The 17,517-nt window shown below is 37.3% G+C and overlaps 1 protein-coding gene across 10 annotated transcripts in view; it reads left to right on the forward strand.

The window, feature by feature from the left end:
• Positions 1–1,765: 1,765 nt before the first annotated feature.
• Positions 1,766–17,517, forward strand: part of Snrk (SNF related kinase) — a 47,686-nt gene continuing 31,934 nt past the window's right edge. The window contains exons 1-3 of one of the 10 annotated variants that reach the window (XM_076844248.2): positions 1,766–1,871; positions 4,723–4,772; positions 14,302–14,363. The gene's annotated coding sequence lies outside the window, so the exon portion shown is untranslated. Of the gene's footprint in view, positions 1,872–1,905; positions 1,976–2,208; positions 4,773–14,301; positions 14,364–17,517 lie in introns of those variants that run through there. The other 9 variants (XM_076844244.2, XM_076844223.2, XM_076844233.2 and 6 more) reach the window with 9 other exon arrangements.

Here is a 17,517-nt window from a genome sequence, read left to right on the forward strand (position 1 = left end):
TGGAGCTGACTTTATTTAAATCAATTTATTATTTTGTCTCTTTTCACTTATGTCTGAAGCTCTTTTTTTTTTTTTTTTTTTTTTTTGCTCTTGTTTTCCCTTAAGAGGATTTACTCAAAGTCTGAGTTACACAGTAACAATATAATACTCTGTTTTTTCAAGGGCTTATATATTATGATCATTGTTCTATGGTTATAGTTATTTCTCAGTGGCTACAGACCTGCTGGGGGTTAAAAGCCTTCAACCACTGGAATTCCCTTGGGAGATCATTTGAATGGTATTTCCTCCCTTTGGTTGGCTACAAGGTCCCCTCATTTAGTAATTCCTCCCAAAGGAGAAAAGTGCATGGTCTTCCAGCAACAAAAGAATGAATTCCACAACTTCAAGTTAGGGCTCTTGTTTAATATGCTGTTAAAGTAGAATTTCCATAGCAAAATGAGATTATCCTTCTTGGTCTTTCAAAGACAGAATGATCCCAAAGGTTGTGCCTTGAGGAGAAGAGGCCTAGCCCGAAACTTTGCCTGGTGCATCCCATCGTTAATGTTAGGGTTAGGACATTAGGATAACTGGAAGTTATCCTTTAAGAAAGACACTTTATGTCATTAACTAGAGTCAAAAGGTTTATACCTCCTAAAAATCCACTCCTGCTTCCGAATCATCTTCAGATGTGCAAAGTTAATGCTGTAGAAAGTTTAAAAGCAAAAGCTTTCAATAGCTGCAGATCAACAGATTTGCTAAAGCCATCTAGATATCTGTCTCCAGTCAGTTCAAACAAAGTTGGAGCATCATCAAAGTAGCCTTTTTGTGCTTGTATCCTTTGCTAGAGAAGTCTTTCTTAGAGAATGGGTGCACAGAAGTGGGGGGACACAAAGTGAAAAGGAGAAACCTGGCACCTGGCTTGTTAGGGCTTGATTCCAGGAACCCAGAAAGCTGGTCTTCATGGCATGCCATGCATCCAAAAGTGGGAGCCGGAGTCCCCCTCCATCCTCTCCTGTCAACGCTAAAATTTTTTCCATCCCACCCTCCCGAGTGGGAACCATGCTGCTGTACCACCCAAGGCCACAGGTTGCGTATTTAGCATTCCGGACTTCATGTGCTTTAATATTTCCACCCATAATCTATTTTTCTACATTGTTTCCAGAAGCCACCTGGCCTGGTCAGAGTCTCCTGCTGACCTTTAAAGCCAGGGTTACATTCGTATACTGTGTTCTTCTCCTTTTGTTTAAATAGCAACAAAATCAACAAAATTCCTTCTAATTGAGTTCCCAGAGAGAAGAACGTGTAAAGAAAAAACATTATGCGTATGTGTATATGTAAATGTACATACATACACATGTATTTGCATGCATATGCTTATACAATTTCTTCCCTGTCCTTGCTAAAACCTGGTCGGGAGATGGGGCGAACCTTAAAGGGTAAAAGTGCCTGTTGCTCTCTGACCCCCACCCTGAGGATGCAGTCCTGTGCAGATGCGGTCCCTTCCCTCCAATTTCCCCTGACTGTTCGAGCTACTTTTCCCGGCCATTGTCTGGTGTTCCTGGTCCATCCTCCAGCATAGTCCCCAAGCTCCTCCGGTGCCTCTCCCGCTACCTCCAGCTACTGCAACAGGGCTTCGCCCGCCTCCAGCCACTACCAGGATGCCCTCCAGCAGCCTGCGCGCCGGCCGCAGGTGCGCCCCGCCCGGCCCCGCCCCACCCCAGCGTTGCGTCACGGTGACGCACAGCCCGCGCAGGCGCATTCGGCCCCACCCTCCCGCGGCCGGCCGCCCGCCGCTCGGTATTATGATTAGCGCTGGGTGCGGGGTTCCAGCGGCAGGGAGGGAGTTGTCGGCGCCGCGGCCGCTGCGGACGGACGCCCGCCTGCCGGCTGAGGTAGGGCAGTGCGGCTGGGCAGGCGGCCGGGGGCGGGGGCGCGACCGCCTCCGCCGCCTCAGGAGCCGCCGCCGTTGCCCGCTCGGGCGCCGCCGCGGGGGAAAGTAAGTTGCGCGCTCCGCGCTCCCGCGCGGCGGAGGACGCGGGCCCGGGCTGCGGCGGCGCGGCCTGGGGGGCGGCGGCGGGCGGGAGCGGCACTGCGGCGCGGGCCGCGGCGCCCAGGCCCTGCCCTTGCGGCCGCGGCGGGATTGCGGCACCCGGAGGCCGCGGCCCCGTGCCCCGCCCCGGGCGGCCTCTCAATGGGCTTTGCGTTCTTAATTTGTTTTCTGTTTTTAAGCGAATCTAGAAATCTGGCTGCAGTACGAGGGTTTCTCGGTCAAATTGCAGCTTTACAATAGAACGGGGATATTGTCTGTAGAGAAAGGACAGCGGGCTGAGGAGAAGCAGCGTCGTTCCCCGGGGAGAGTCAGAATTTTTCGGATGGGGAAACCTACGTTCTTCTCCATAGCCATCGCCTGTTGATTTCTTTCTGGACCATTGTGCAAAAAAAACCTTCCTGCCTTGGACTTCGACTTGGGATTCAGGAGAGTAGCAGCCTTTTATGCTACGGGTTCCTGGAGCTGTGCTATTGCTCGCATTTGGATCAGATACAATCCAGTAGCTTCATAGGGAGTTTGGGTCAAGTGCAGTGTTTGGGGGGAATTAAGCAGTGGGGTTCCTCAATCTATAGACCGATGGGGATCCAGGACCTTTCAAAGTATCAGGTTATTTCTTTCCCCTCCATTTAATTGAGAGCATTCTCAAAGTCTTAGGAGGTGGTGAAGCGGACTTAATGTCAGATTTTAAGGTGAAGCATGGCTTGCAAGTGATGGAACTGCAACTGTTGAGCATCCTGTTGAATCTCCACAAATCAAAAGCCTCATTTTGGGTTCCCCGAAAGGGTTGGGTTTCCATGTCCCAAATCAGTCTTTAACTTCTCAGAATGTGTACTCTAAAGCCTGGGTTCTCAGGCTTATGTAATCAACTTGTTAATTTATAATCTTGTTACATTGCTTTCCAGATTTATAAAATCATTCCCTTAAGGAAATCTGTCTTCAACGTCTGCTTAAATATTTCTCTTGGAATTGGATTCCTGAAGAGGAATGTACTGTACAAGTAGTGATTAAAGCATACTAATTAGACAAGTTTCTTTTTTTAAAGAACACCAAATATATATTGATTCTTTTCTCTATTTGTATAATTGTCCTTGTGAGGAAAATAGATGACATTCCCATTTTACAGAACTAAAAATGAGAGAAATTACATGACATTCCCAAGGTCATTTTTGAAGCAGTGTAGAAAATCAAGTGCATGGTGCTAACTTTTCTTAATACTCCTATTTTCAGGACTTTTGGAGAGGAAACTTGAATGTCACTTTCCAATTTTTAAAATTTCCATAATCAGTTATTATTTTATGCACAAAATTTACTCTTTTTATTTTCTGTGCTATTGCATTAAGATCCATTAGTTTAATGGAGACTTAGAAGTTATACTAATTTTATGTGTACTTTTCTAAACCAGAAATATAAATTGGTTCAAGTTTAATCATATAACCATAAAAGAAAGAATTTTAAATGTCTTCATTAAAATTGAAGGAGATTCATCATATTTTTACTGGCCACAGGAAATATTGCACATCTAAATTTCACCAAGGGTGCTTCCTTCATAGTCAAAGTGAAACTAAATAGAAAAAAAAGTTATTTTTGGAGATATTGAACAGCCATGGTTCTAAACATTGGTATAAATAAATAAGGTATGCTTTTTTTTCTCCCTGTAGCTCTTGTCTGAGCCGAAGAGGTCATTCATTATACGGCCTAGGAAGAAAAGAGTACAAGTGAATTTTCTACATGGGACAGGATTTTAGGAATTAAAAACATAGATAAGGGACTCCAAAGGCTTAATTTTACAGCTTTACAGCTGTTTGCTTAATAAACCATAAGGTAGACTTTTGAGTCAAGATACTTTTGTAAGAAAACTTACTCAGAATATAGGTACTTCCTGGTGTCCATATGCAGGTAAATTCTTAGAGCAGCTTAGTTTGAAAAGTTGAGTGGATTCTAGGAATTTTGAAAATAAACTTAACCTTTGATTATTTATTCATGGAAACTTTGCCTACATTTGGGGACATGGGGTAGAGGATAGCAGTAGAGAAGTTAACAAAAACCAGTTCCTGCCTTTAGGAGCTAAGAAGACATAGGGGGAACACTATATAATAAGAATAAAAAGTACATAATAAGAATCGAAGCATGCCTTGGTGAGCATAGGAAAAAATCCTGCAGAAGTAGGGGCAATGAATAGTCTGACCTGGGAATGCTTCCTAGAGAAGGTGATGGTTGAACTGGTCTTAAAAGGAAAAGGGAAAGAGGATCAGGATTCAGGGAAGCTGAGAAAAATGAGGTCAGGTGTCAGGAGAACTTAAATCCAAGTGGGTGAAAAGGAGTTGAAGAAAGAGAGGATGTAGCTGTTCTTTCTTCAATGCATTTGAAAAGAAAGGGGAATGGGGCTCTATCTTTGAGGAAGGTTTTTTGTTATTGTTGTTTTGGGTTGGAAAGAACTGGTGTCATATTCCTTGGGCTTAATGGCCCCAAGTGTGAGTACTGAAAGTGTACTGTCTGCTTTGGATGATCCAGAACTATGGTATTCACACCCATGAGGATCATTTCCTCATTTGCTTTTCTGCACATCTGCTTTGGGTTGTGGCCTTACATCCCTTGGAAAACCATTTCTTGCCATTAGTAGGGGAGGAACCTGTCTAAAAGAAGATTCCTGCTCTGCCTTCCCTGAATGTATATTTCTCTGCTGTCACTTCCAGAGCCTCCTGAGAGTCTGCTTTGGCATCTTCAGCATTTGGCTTCTTCTCAGGTAGGCTATTCCTTGACAAACCAGGTCTTTTTACCTTTCTTATGTTGTGCTTCCTAGTCTGCTGCAGTTACTCAACAGTTACTTCAAAGTTAGGGGGCATTATCTATCCATAGGACATGTTTTAAATTGTAAAGTGTCTCCAGGCTCAAAACGAGACCCAGTCTTGCTTTTGGGTCTCTCCATCTAAATGCATATGCCCTCAACTATATATTTGCCTGGATTCTTTTTTTTTTTTCCTTCTAGACTCTTTAATATAGGTTATGAAATAAATGCTCCAGAAGCATTGATCACCCGATGTGGCTGTGGTCAAATCACAGCCTCATTGGGTCTGAATTTCTCAGTTGTTGGCATGCAGTTATCATTCTCAAACTCAAAAGACTGGCAGCTATTTGAAGACCAAAGACCACTTCCTACACCTGTATATCCCCAGACTGGAGTAATGCCCAGTACCATCTGTGCACCCAGAAAATGTCTTGATGATGAAACTTTAAAATTGAAGCTTTAATTTGTTGCTCTTATGAGCCTGTTAATAGAGACTATGCCTACTTTAATACAGGTAGGTTGGATTTAAATTGTTTTTCAGTCACAGAATTTTAGAGCTAGAAGCAAATCTTCCACTCTGCCAGATGTTCAGGAAGTGTTCCCATTCTGTATTCTCAGTCTGAGAGAATGGTACTGTGGGTCACTCTCCTTTAGAGTCATTGTATACTTGCCTTATTCCTGTGCACCAAGTTCTTGGATTCTGCCTCTGAAACAGATCTTTTCCACTACATTCTTATTATTGCCTGGATAGTGACTGCCCTTATTTTTAAGCCTTTAAGTAATTATTTACCTGGAGACACTTCCAGTAGTCTCCTTACTTGTCTCCCAGCTTTAGTCTTGCCCTTCCAGTCTGATCTTCATTTTTGCTGCCAGAGTGATTTGTTAAACTGCCATTCTCCTGTTCAGGATTCTTTGGCAGCTTATGCTAGCATTCAATTTGTTCATTTAACAGAATGTATACATATGTTTTAGGTAGATGTTATACTTGGCAGGCCCTGGGATATAGAGCTGAATAAAATGGACTTGGTCCTTACATGGACTGAACTTCTCAGTCTAGTAGGGTATGCAGATTATTGATCACAAATAATTATATGTTCTCATAGTTGAGATAATAATGGTATAGGACATAATGTGCTGTGAGTGGGTATAGAGAACTGGTGTGTGCAGGAAGGTGGGGAGGGCATGGGAATGATCAAGATGGTGAACTTTAAGCAGGACCCTAAAACATGGGTGATGGCTAGCCCCATCTGAGACAAATAAATTGGTCATTTATATGGAATACAAAGCTGTTTGGATATTTAGCCCTTATCTTCCAGTCCTACCTTGTTTCCTATGATCCGCATGTATTATTGTCCCAATTGCAGTTCTTGGCTCAAACACTCAAAACAGTTTCTTTGTGGGGCTGAGAGTATAGCTCAGCATTAGAGCACTTGGCATAGCAGGCATGAAGCCCTGGGTTGGATTCCCCAGCACTGCTGGTGGAAAAAAAAGGAAAAAGGAAAACATAATTCTTTGGAATACTTCTATGAATTCCCCAAAGTATATTTAGAGAAAGGACACCTCTTTTTGCGTATCTGTTCCTGTAAGAAGTTGTAAAGAATTTGAGTCAGGTACCTTTCTAGTATATATCCAGTTGGGATGTTGGGCTAATTGGGGAGAGTACTGATAACAAGAAGGTGGGGAACCAAATTTACTACCCCTCTCTAGTATTGGAATCTTCTGGGAGATTCCAGGGAGGTAGGCCAGTTCTAAAAAGTTGGGGTAAAGAATCATTTGTAAGTTTCATCCCACTCACACCTTTTAACTGTGTATTGTCCTGCTTAGCTTTCACAGTAACTAGAAGGTGGTGATTATCTGTTTTATAGATAAAGACATGCTTGTTCATATAAGTGGAATGACTTTTACCCTTTATTGTTCTGTCATGCTGCTCTGCATATTGACTGAAAAAAATGACTTTTGATCATTCCTAATAGATACCTTCTAGTGAAGATAATAAGAGAAGCTGACCATGTGGTACTTCTTCTCTCATGTTCCCACTCCCCCGTATGTGTGTACATACCTCTTAGGTCATTTTATTGTGTGGGTTTTTTGTTTTTTTTTTTTAGTTTTTTAGGTAGACACAATGTCTTTATTTTGTTTTTGTGTGATGCTGAGCCAATCCAGTGTGCTTCATGTATGCCACCCATTTTATTGTGTTTAACTCTATGTTGCATAGCTGGGGAAATATTTGTATATGTCATCTTTCATGTTTTAAAAGCAAGTTTTACAGTATGACTCATCTATATGAAGTTCATTGTAGATTTAGGACAGTATACTAATAAATATTCACGGACAGGTTTAGAAGGTAGAGTGTACAGTATTTGTGGATTTCTAAGAATGATATTGTATAGCTCCTCCCTTTTTTTCTTCTTTATTGTGTCAGAACTAAATTTGTTTTTCCCCCACATTTTTTTATTGGTGCATTTTAGTTACACATAATGTTTATAAATAAATATATAACAAATTATTTGGCCAATATCACTCCCCAGCACTTTCCCCCTCCCTTCTTCCCATCCCCTTTCTTATAGCCTTATTCCCAGCCCTTTTTTTTTAATTTTTTATTTTGAGAGAGGGCCTTGTTAAATTGTTGAGGCTGGTCTCCAACTAGCAATCCTCTGGCTTCAGCCTCCCAAGTTGCTGGTATTACAGGCATGCACCACCCACCTGACTAGGCTGAGTGAATTTTAAGGTAAAGTTTTGCTTTCTGTTTTACATTGTTCACTTTATTGGCATAAAGCATTATGAATGGTACTTTTTAAAGAAATTTATAATATTTGTAATATTCTGTGTACAGTTTCAGGGATTGATTCTGTACTCTACTTTCCTATCTGATAAGTATTTACTAATCCTCTTGTAAAGGAAAATACTTATTCAGAAAACAACTGGAAAGAATATAATTTGCCTAGTGCGCTTAAATTGCAGTTTAGGAAAGGATGAAGGTTTTAAGAAGAAAATAGAACCTGCCTAAATTTTTATTTGATTAAGTTGGTGTTGGCTGGGGGTAAGGGGATAACTTGCCATCCACAAAATTGTATGCAAACAATTGTAAGAAGTTATTTTCAAGATGCCATTCCATTTTTAGATAACTAATAATTACCCCAGCCTATTTTTTGAATGGTTATTTGCCTGTAACTTCCTTTCTTGACTTAACAAATAGTTTCTAAACATTTCAAAAAGTTTTTAACTGAATTATTTGTTAATGGTGTTTACTAGAGGATTCTTTAGTGGCACTGGAGAATTTCCTTTATTGAATTGATTGCTGGGGCAGGTAGCTTACTGGGCATATCAGGATTGGAAGAACACCAGAAATGTCAGAGTAGGTTTATTATAGTGCTTTAGTTTCTCAGGAGAAACCATAGTAGAAAAAGAAAAGCGAAGCTTTGTATTGTACAAGAAAGAAAAATGTAAGGCCCAGGTTAGTGGGGTCTGGGGTCTAATCTAGATAGTTCTTATAGGGTTTAGGACTGAGGCAGAATGAGTCCTTCACCTCCTTGGCCCTGCTTTCTCATTAGAAAAACAGTATGATGCCTCTGTTATGTCACTTATTGTAAGGAATTAAATGATATAAAAATTTTAAAAGTGAGTATATAAATTCCTACTAATTAAATTGTTTCCTCTTTTTAAGGCTTATATTTCAAATAATACTGGCACTCTGTTAGGTGGGAGTAAAAAGCATCTTTAAAATTTGAAGTGAAACAAAAATCAACTAGTTATGCTGTAAAATTTATTTCTGTATAACCTTATTGAGGTTAGTAGTAGATTTTTAGGAGAATAGAATGTATATGTGGGTAATAATGAGAGAACTTGTAACAAGTCAAAACCAAAAATTGGTGATTTAGGTAACTTTGAAATGAACAATGAACTTTTAAAATTGGTTTAGGTCTCTAAATGATCTTATTTCTATTTTGCTTTCATATTGGTACCTAAAGGTATCTTCTGTTGACCTCATATAATTCTTTTTACAAGAAACTTTGCCTGTGCATTTTTAACTCTGATGTTTTGATTAAGCTGAGCTATAATTCAAAGGTAGATATGTGGTGAATTATTTAGTATGGCAAGTTTTGTATCAGTTTTGAGAGGGTAAATGGTGAACCATTAGGGTTTCTACAGAATCAGCTTTCTCCTTAATCTTACAGAATTTACCTCACCTCCACCCCAAATCCTAACTTTACTCACACTGGTGTTCCCCTTTCCTGAACTAACCAGCCATATGTACTCCCCACTTGGCTGCCTCTGTTTACCCCACTTGTAGTAATGATGTTTCACTATTCCCCACTGAAGAATGAGCCCTAGTCTGTGGGCTAACCCCCTGCCTTTGGTGATCCTTTTCTTCCTTAGTTCCTTTCCTCAAAGACTAACGTGTGATTATTTATCTCTCTTTATGTAGGTTCTATTTTCTTAACTCATTTGTAAGATTTTAAAGGGCAGGAACTGCATTGTGTCCTCCACAGTTAGGGCTCAAATTATTTGTTAATGAAAATGACTCAGTATTCCTGTTCCTCAGCCTGGAGGAATTATGTACCTTCTCCCTTGGGGGAAGCAGAATATTTCATTAAATATGTTTTGTTTATTAAGATTACATAAAAATGTATTAGAAAGTATTTTTGAGAGAAATTGGTTTATTTCTTAATATAAAAGTAAATGAATAATTATAGAAAGTAAAAATTTTAATAGCCTCTGTTTCTTTTGGATTATAGAAGCAGCACATATTCACTGAGGGTAAATGGTGAGCTGTTACCATTTACCATAGAGGAAAAACTCTGTAATCTTACTTAATATTTTATATTTAAAAAATATACATTCATACAAATTATATGCTTTTTGAAAAGTGAGATCATATGCTATGAAATTTAGTATATAAAGTTTTTTATTTACATTATGTTGTAAGAATTTCCCCAGAGTAAATAGTCTTAAATGTACTAGCATTGTACTAATGTCGGATATACTACAATTATTTAACTATTTCTGACTTTTAGGTTATTTCTGACTTGGGGAGCATATTTAAACATCACTGAACATTATTGAATATAAGTATTTATCTGCATCTTTAAGAAACAAATTTAGTACATGTTGAATATCCCTTATCTGAAATGCTTGGGACCAGAAATGTTTGGATTTGGAGTTTGTTTCTTCTTTAGATTTTAAGATATTTGCATATACATAATGAGACATTGGAGGGGTGACACCCCAATCTAAACATGAAACTCATTTGTTTCATATACATCTTATACACACATTAATTATTTTTTGTCACAAAAGGTTTATGGAATGGAATGTTCTACAATACTTTGCCTCTCAAGAAGTTTCAGATTTTGGAGAATTTCAGATTAGGGATGATAAACCTGTAGTAATATTAATCGAGGACATGAACAATTTTTAAGGCTCTTGAAATACATCTTGGCAAGTTTTTTTCAGAAAATTAACTTGCGACTCCACCAGTTTAAGAAAATTTCCAAATGATTCTCTTTTTAGTCAAAGTCAGCCAGTATTTAAGGAGGTTTTTTTCCCTTCCCTCTTCCATCATTTTCTTTTGACCTTTTATTTATTGATTGATTGATTTTTCATGGTTATCTCCATCCCAAATTGGAAGTGGGGGGAGATAGAGCGTTAAAATGAGTTTTGACCATGCTTTGGAAAAAGAGAGATTTATATTATAAACATTTAAAAATTTTCCACAGCTTCCAGTTTACATTCTGTTTTTCTGGGAATATTGGGTAATGGTGGTTTGGTTTGATTTATTTTGGAGTAATTTCTACACACCAGCTTTTGTTTAAGTCATTCTTTATTTACCTTATGCCAGGATATCACCATTACTGATAGGTAGAAATGGTGAACACACTTAGTCTTTTTTATCACTTTAACAAGAGGCATGTTCTGTTTAGGAATTTGAGCTTATTATCTCAAATTATCTGTGTTGCTGATCCAAGTTTTATGACTTGGATGTTAGCCCCTTTCCCTCTACAAATACTGAGAACTACTCTACATCAGCTAATAAATTATTTGCCTGACTCTTGAGTATATTCAAATTCATTGATATATTCTGAAACTATAGCTTGTTTCACTTAGAGGAAATAAGGATTACTTAAACCAGCACTTCAAGGATTGATCTGCATCAGCAACCCAGTCACTGCCTTCAGAGACTGGATATTGATGGACTGGTTTTGGGGGAAAATATTATAATATTCCAAACAAAATGTAGAGAGCCTATATAAGTAGCCTTACACTTGCATACAGCTCTTTTATTTTAAATTCTTACACTTTCTCATGCTATGGGTTGGTCCAAAGTGGTATCTAGGGAGAGCCATCTTGGGCCATTATACTGTTTTGTTCTTACCTGTACTGGGGGAGAGGAGTGAGTAGGAAACATTTGCTTGATATATAGACCAAACTGCAGTGGTAGTGATGTCAACAAAAAGCTAAAAGTGAGTTTTAACAAGAATAGCAGAGTGGATTACAAATTACGTTCAACAGGGGCTGGTTCTACAACTGTTTTCGGCAGCTTGCAAAACGTGTGTACGGCCACCCACACTTCCTTCCTCTTCTCCAGCCACACCCACACCCTGCAGTTGCTTCTCCTCTCTTAGCTGGGAGAACATCAATAGATTCTTGCAACACATACCAGTACTTGTTTCTCAAACATGAATTTCCATATTATAAACACTCTTGGCAAGTTGGCCTGTTTCATTTAGGTCCAGCCTAGTTATATACATGTATGAACATGTGCTGAATAAGAAGACTGCTTTAGAATGGCCTAATTTAATGGTGTTTGCTGTTTAAAAAGCAGTCCTTTTAGCTATATAGTCATTAAAATTACTGAAGATTTTAATACATGAGAAAATGTATAAAGTAGCTATCAAATTTCGTGACTATCTTAACTTTGTAAAGAAGCCTAAGTATAAAAGATGTACACCTAGACCTGATGAAGAAGTCATCATCCATGAGATTAAAAAATCACCTGTGGGCTGGGGATGTGGCTCAAGTGGTAGCGCGCTCGCCTGGCATGCGTGCGGCCCGGGTTTGATCCTCAGCACCACATACTAACAATGATGTTGTGTCTGCCGAAAATTAAATATTAAAAAAAAATTCTCTCTCTCTCTCTCTCTCTCTCTCTCTCTCTCTCTCTCTCTCTCCTTAAAAAAAAAAAAAAAAAAAAATCACCTGTAATTAATTTCTCTTTTGCACTACTCAGCGTGTCTCAAATTTTCTAAAGTGAACTGTGCTAACTCCTCAGGGTCGATTTTTGGAGAGAAATATTTATAAAAGTGCAAAAAACCTTTCTCTGTCCCTGACATCACCTCCCTTGCTCCATGTACTATCTTATTTTATAAAAAAGGAAATTGTGTCTGGGCCTATATTATACATAGAAAAGAAAGACTGTGTAGCAGAATGTTAACAGATGTTATCAAAGGTGATGGGATAATGGATGATATTTCTTAAATCCCCTTTTCACTAATTTGTATATTCTAGTTGTATTTTTTCCTAAACAGATACTTAATTCATAATTGAAACAAAAATATTAAACTAAAGTAAAATATGTTACATGAAAAAAGCAAGATATATGATATAATGATCATGCATTTATAAAACAAAAGTTGCCATATATAAATATTTCAATATTGACCACCAAAAAGATATCCATAGTGCCAATTTTCAGTGCTAGCACTATGGATATCTTTTTATTTTTTGCTTTCTCTTTTGTGCTTTCCAAGTTTTTTAAATATATCACTGTGATGGGAAAAAAGTAAAGGAACACTTAATCCTTTTTTAAAGGGTAATTTTGATAGAAAATTATCTTAATATCTTAAAAGTAGATACTTGGGAGGGGTTTGGGATGTTTTATTGGAAAATCATCAGACTTTGATGCTCAGTTAAAAGCATTATTTTCTTTACCTTAAAATCTTGTAACACTCAATTTAAATTTGATATATTTTGCAAAATTGGATGGAATTTTTATGACAGCAAAAGAAATACTAGTTCAGTGAATTCGTTTTTTGAAATAGGGTGAACAACTGAAGAATTAGTTCTTGGGAAATGGAAGTGCCATCACTGTAGAAGTGGGCATGGGTGTGAATTGTACTTACTGAAGGCTTACTCTAAGCTGGCATTATTTTAAGCATTTTACCTGTATTAACTCACTTAATCCTCACCACAGTCTATGGGGTTATTGTTTTCTTATAACTAGCATTTTCTAGTGAGGAAACTGACCATATAGATAGGTTGGGTAACTATTGAGGTCCTGTGGCATGTGATTGAACCTCAGTTCAGTTCAAATCTAGTTATTGACTTTCAGAACCAGTGCTCAGCCACTGGACTAGTACATTGTCTTGCCATGGAGACTGGATGAAACAAGGATTTTGAAGAGAGAAGCAGGTAGGCATAATGGGAGGAGCTATCTTCATACCTGACTTGGAGCAGGCTTGCATCCCAGGGTTCGCCCATCTTCTAGATGTGGATCTTTGCGTTGGCTTTGTTGGCTTTATTTATGCTGCATAACTCTCTGTCCTCATTCTCTCCTTTGCAGCAGCAAATTTGTTTTCACATCCAGAGGTCACCTACCTTTCCTTCTTACACCTTTCCTGCCTACTTTTTCCTATTCCCTTGCATTCCTTTTCCCCAAATGCATGTGAACTTGGGCTTAATGATTACCTGGACACTGCTCACCTTTAGTGTAAGATGTGAATGTGAATGTTTAAGCCTTTCAGTTGTTTGTGTGATATTCAAGGTTGTGGAAATGCCTGCAAGGCTACCTTAGTTAACATTACCTTACTGTACCATAAACTAGATATAAGTCATCTGCTCACATTCATAGTGATAGTTTAATTTTACTATCGTATGGCAAGTCTCTTTATTATGCTTTTTGGGTTCACAGATACTCAGAAATCAATCATCAGAATTGATTTTTGTTTGCCTTTACAGAGGAGTATTTTGTAAAGGTGCTCTCTATGGCTCCTGTTGTGGGTATTTCATGAACCCACAGGGGCTCCTGGAGGTGGGTTAGGCTTGGAAGCCAGGCTGAACAGAATTGGAACCTGAGACTGCTACTTATCTGACGAATTGAGCCTGATTGACCTATACCTTGCAGGCTCACAGTGAAAATGCAGCAGAATGCAGATTCAGGGTTTGTCACCCAGTAGGCATTTAGAAAATAGCGGATATACTGTTATTCATTATCATTAGTTCTTCCTTCCAGTGGAATAATTTTTTAACCTGTCTATTTAGAAAAATTTCTTGGTATCTCTTCACTCTGAAATTCCTATTTACTAAAGATTTGCTAAAGGAATTGTAAGTTATAGAAGATAGAAAGATAATAGTAGGAGACTGGGTCACTAAAAACAAATTTTGCCATTTTTATATGTTCATATAGAATCTGGTCTTATGGTTTATATTTTGACTTTAAGCACAGTTAAATAGAACTAAACTAGAAATGTTTTTCTCTATTTTCTTCTAGGAGAAAGAAGCAACTAACAAAACACAGTGATAACAAGGATTATTCAGTGTGCAGTTTTCAGGGTATGTCTTGGGACTGATACAAATTCACCTTTACTTTACATAGGCCATATCTTAAAATTCAGCATTGGTGTTCAGAATGACTTTCAGGCACTGTAAGATCCTCAGAGAGAAAAAAAAAGATTGAATTATTTCTTATCATAACTCAAAATGCACTTGATAGTAGGATTAGATAGTGCACTAGTATTTTAAAAGATATTCATTAATAAGGATATTTTTCCTCCCAACCTTAAGTTAATCATAATATCTTGTTTTTAGATATACAGTTGGAATTGTAGTTTCATACTCTTGAAAAGTGAGCACTTGTACTAAAAGTTAATTCTTTGATAAAGTAATTAATCAAAGAGACCTATTAGATTATTTTCTGTGAGCTTTCTAGTAAAAATTATTTCATTTTGTCATTTTGTCCTGTTGGCAAATACTGGGAAGAGAAATGTTAAGGTGTTAATAGTGATTATCTCTGGTTGTCTTGGGACCTTGAACAAAACCCCTTTTTAAAAAATGTATTATTTTTGTAAAAACAGATTTAATTAAAACAACAGATTCATTTATCAAATCTGATTTTTATGCCACTTTTCAGGAGCAAATGTAAATTAATATGATAGATGAAGATAACAAAGATTATATAACTGGGGAGAGCCTGAAAGAGTCTATTTTGAAAGCTAAAGTTGCATTTGCAAACTTGAGCAATAGAAACATAGTTAGACTCTTAGGATTTTAGGAATAATTACTGCCCTTATAATTAATTTAAATTAAAGATTTAAAGATAGTTTCCTATTCTCTGGAATTAGCTTACAGTTTTATTTTTAAAATTAAATATAACTAAATTTCTTTTTGGGTGCTGTTGTCCAAACAACAAAATCTTCCAATTTGAATTTTCTTGTTAATCTTGTCATTAATATTATTAGCTCATATTACAAAGATAGTATGGAGTATAGAAGAAATTGGCTATCATCGTATTTTTTTAAAAAAAATCTTAATATAGGATTAATAATTTAGATTTGGTACTGAAATATGCTTGCGGAAACAGCATAGCAATGTTTAAAAGCACTGACTGGTGTTAGATAGCCCTGGGGTTGGCTCCAGCTTTTTTACATCCTGACCCTGCCTAGGCCAAGTTACTTAATATTTTTGTGCCTCAAAATGGGGCTGATATTTTCTATTTGTTGAGGTAGGATTGAAAGAGGAATTATGTAAAGCATTCAGTATATGACTAGCATAGTACTCATTCAGGGAATAGTAGTGCTCCTTATTGTAATAATTCCTAAAATATATAAAACATGTTAGTAAGCATATTACTGTTGACTTTTTAAGCTGATAATCTATACATTTTTTGAGATGGCCCCAAATATGAGATTTTTATCATTTCTGAATGATAAGACTGTGAGAATGACTTTATAACATTTTTATGGTTTATTTTTTTAAAATATTTTTTAGTTGTATATGGACACAATACCTTTATTTTACTTATTTATGTGGTGCATCAAACCCAGTGCCTCACACATGATAGGCAAGCGCTCCACCACTGAGCCACTGGTTGATATTTTAATTCTGTAAGATATCCCAAATGTAGCATTGATTAAAGTAGCCAAACGATTATAAAGAGTATGGGCTGAATGGATAAGAAAAACGTGGCATTTATACACAATGGAATATTACTCAGCACTAAAAAATAACAAGATCATGGCATTTGCAGGGAAATGGATAGCATTAGAGCAGATTATGCTAAGTGAAGTTAGCCAACCAAAAAAAAAACAAATGCTGAATGTCTTCTCTGATATAAGGGGGATTGACTCAAAAAGGGGTAGGGAGGAAGAGCATGAGAAGATTACCTCTGCTCTAGATAGGGAAGAGAGGTGGGAGGGAAAGGGAGGGAGAAGGGGAATTGCATGGAAAATGGAAGGAGACTCTCATCATTATACAGAATACTCGTATGACGATGTGAGGGGAAAAAAAAAAGAAGTGTGTCACATTAGATTGGGGAAGAGAGGAATGGAAGGACAGCAGAATAAAATAAACATTATTATTGCTGTGTGTATATACATGACTACATGACCAATGTGATTCTGCAACCTGTACACTCCAAAAAATGAGAAATTATATCCCATCTGATTCAAATGTATGATATGTCAAGATCATTTTACTGTCATGTGTAACTAATTAAAACAAATTTTTAAAAAAGAGTATGGGCTTTAAAATGGGTTAGGATTGAATCCTATTTTCAGTGCTTCACTTAAGTCACTTATTACCTAGAACAGAATATGTTTCCTTGGCTATAAAAATGAGACTAGTATCTCTCAGGATTGTCAGGAGCCACAGACATAATCTAGTCTGATTCATTTTGCACAAATACCTATAGTAGGATTTCAAAAAATGTTGTCTTTTCTTCTGTTCTTTGAAATAAAACTGAATTTTTAAGGAGTATATTACTAGTGTTGATCCTTTTTTTTAAAAACTGCTTTATTATATGTAAAATCTAGTTGTTTGGAATATTTTTACCTAAATAGATTAAATACTATTAAATACTTCTCTTAATACTGTGCAACTAAAAATTGGAAACCTTTTACTGAGAGAATTAGAAAAGACTTTACTGAATGGATGGATATACACTCATAGCAAACAAAGCTAGTCTTGGGAAGTTGCTGTATTCCTCAATGGATTTTGGTATTCATTTCTATTCGATGTTAGTCAGAAAAATAAAAATGTGAGTTCAGCCTGTGATATTTAAAGTGACATCTTAATTTGCATAATTTTAGACATTTGTTTTTCTGAGTCAGGAACATTTGTAAGAACTTGTTTCTGTGTTTGGGGTTTACAGTTTAAAGATTGAAAACTTGGTCTTTAAGACCAAATGGTCTTTAAAATTTAAATGGTCTATAAGAATCCATGCTTATTTACTTTTTAAATATAAGCAGGCCAAGGAAGTTTATTTTTGAGAGTCGGAAAAACCATAATAAAAATGGATGAAAGAGTGAGTAGCAAGAGTAAGCAGTAATCAGTTAGCAAGTGTTGTGTGCCAGGTGTTAGCCTAGGCACTAGTGACAAAAGAACAAACAATTGCCTTGTAAACATTTTGGAAAAAAGTTAACATTTCAAAATTTGATAAAACAGTTTTTAGTGCCTGCTATATATAAGCACTATTCTAGGTTATTGGGGG

This window comes from Callospermophilus lateralis, chromosome 1, assembly GCF_048772815.1.
Source record: "Callospermophilus lateralis isolate mCalLat2 chromosome 1, mCalLat2.hap1, whole genome shotgun sequence".
Taxonomy (NCBI): Eukaryota; Metazoa; Chordata; class Mammalia; order Rodentia; family Sciuridae; genus Callospermophilus; species Callospermophilus lateralis.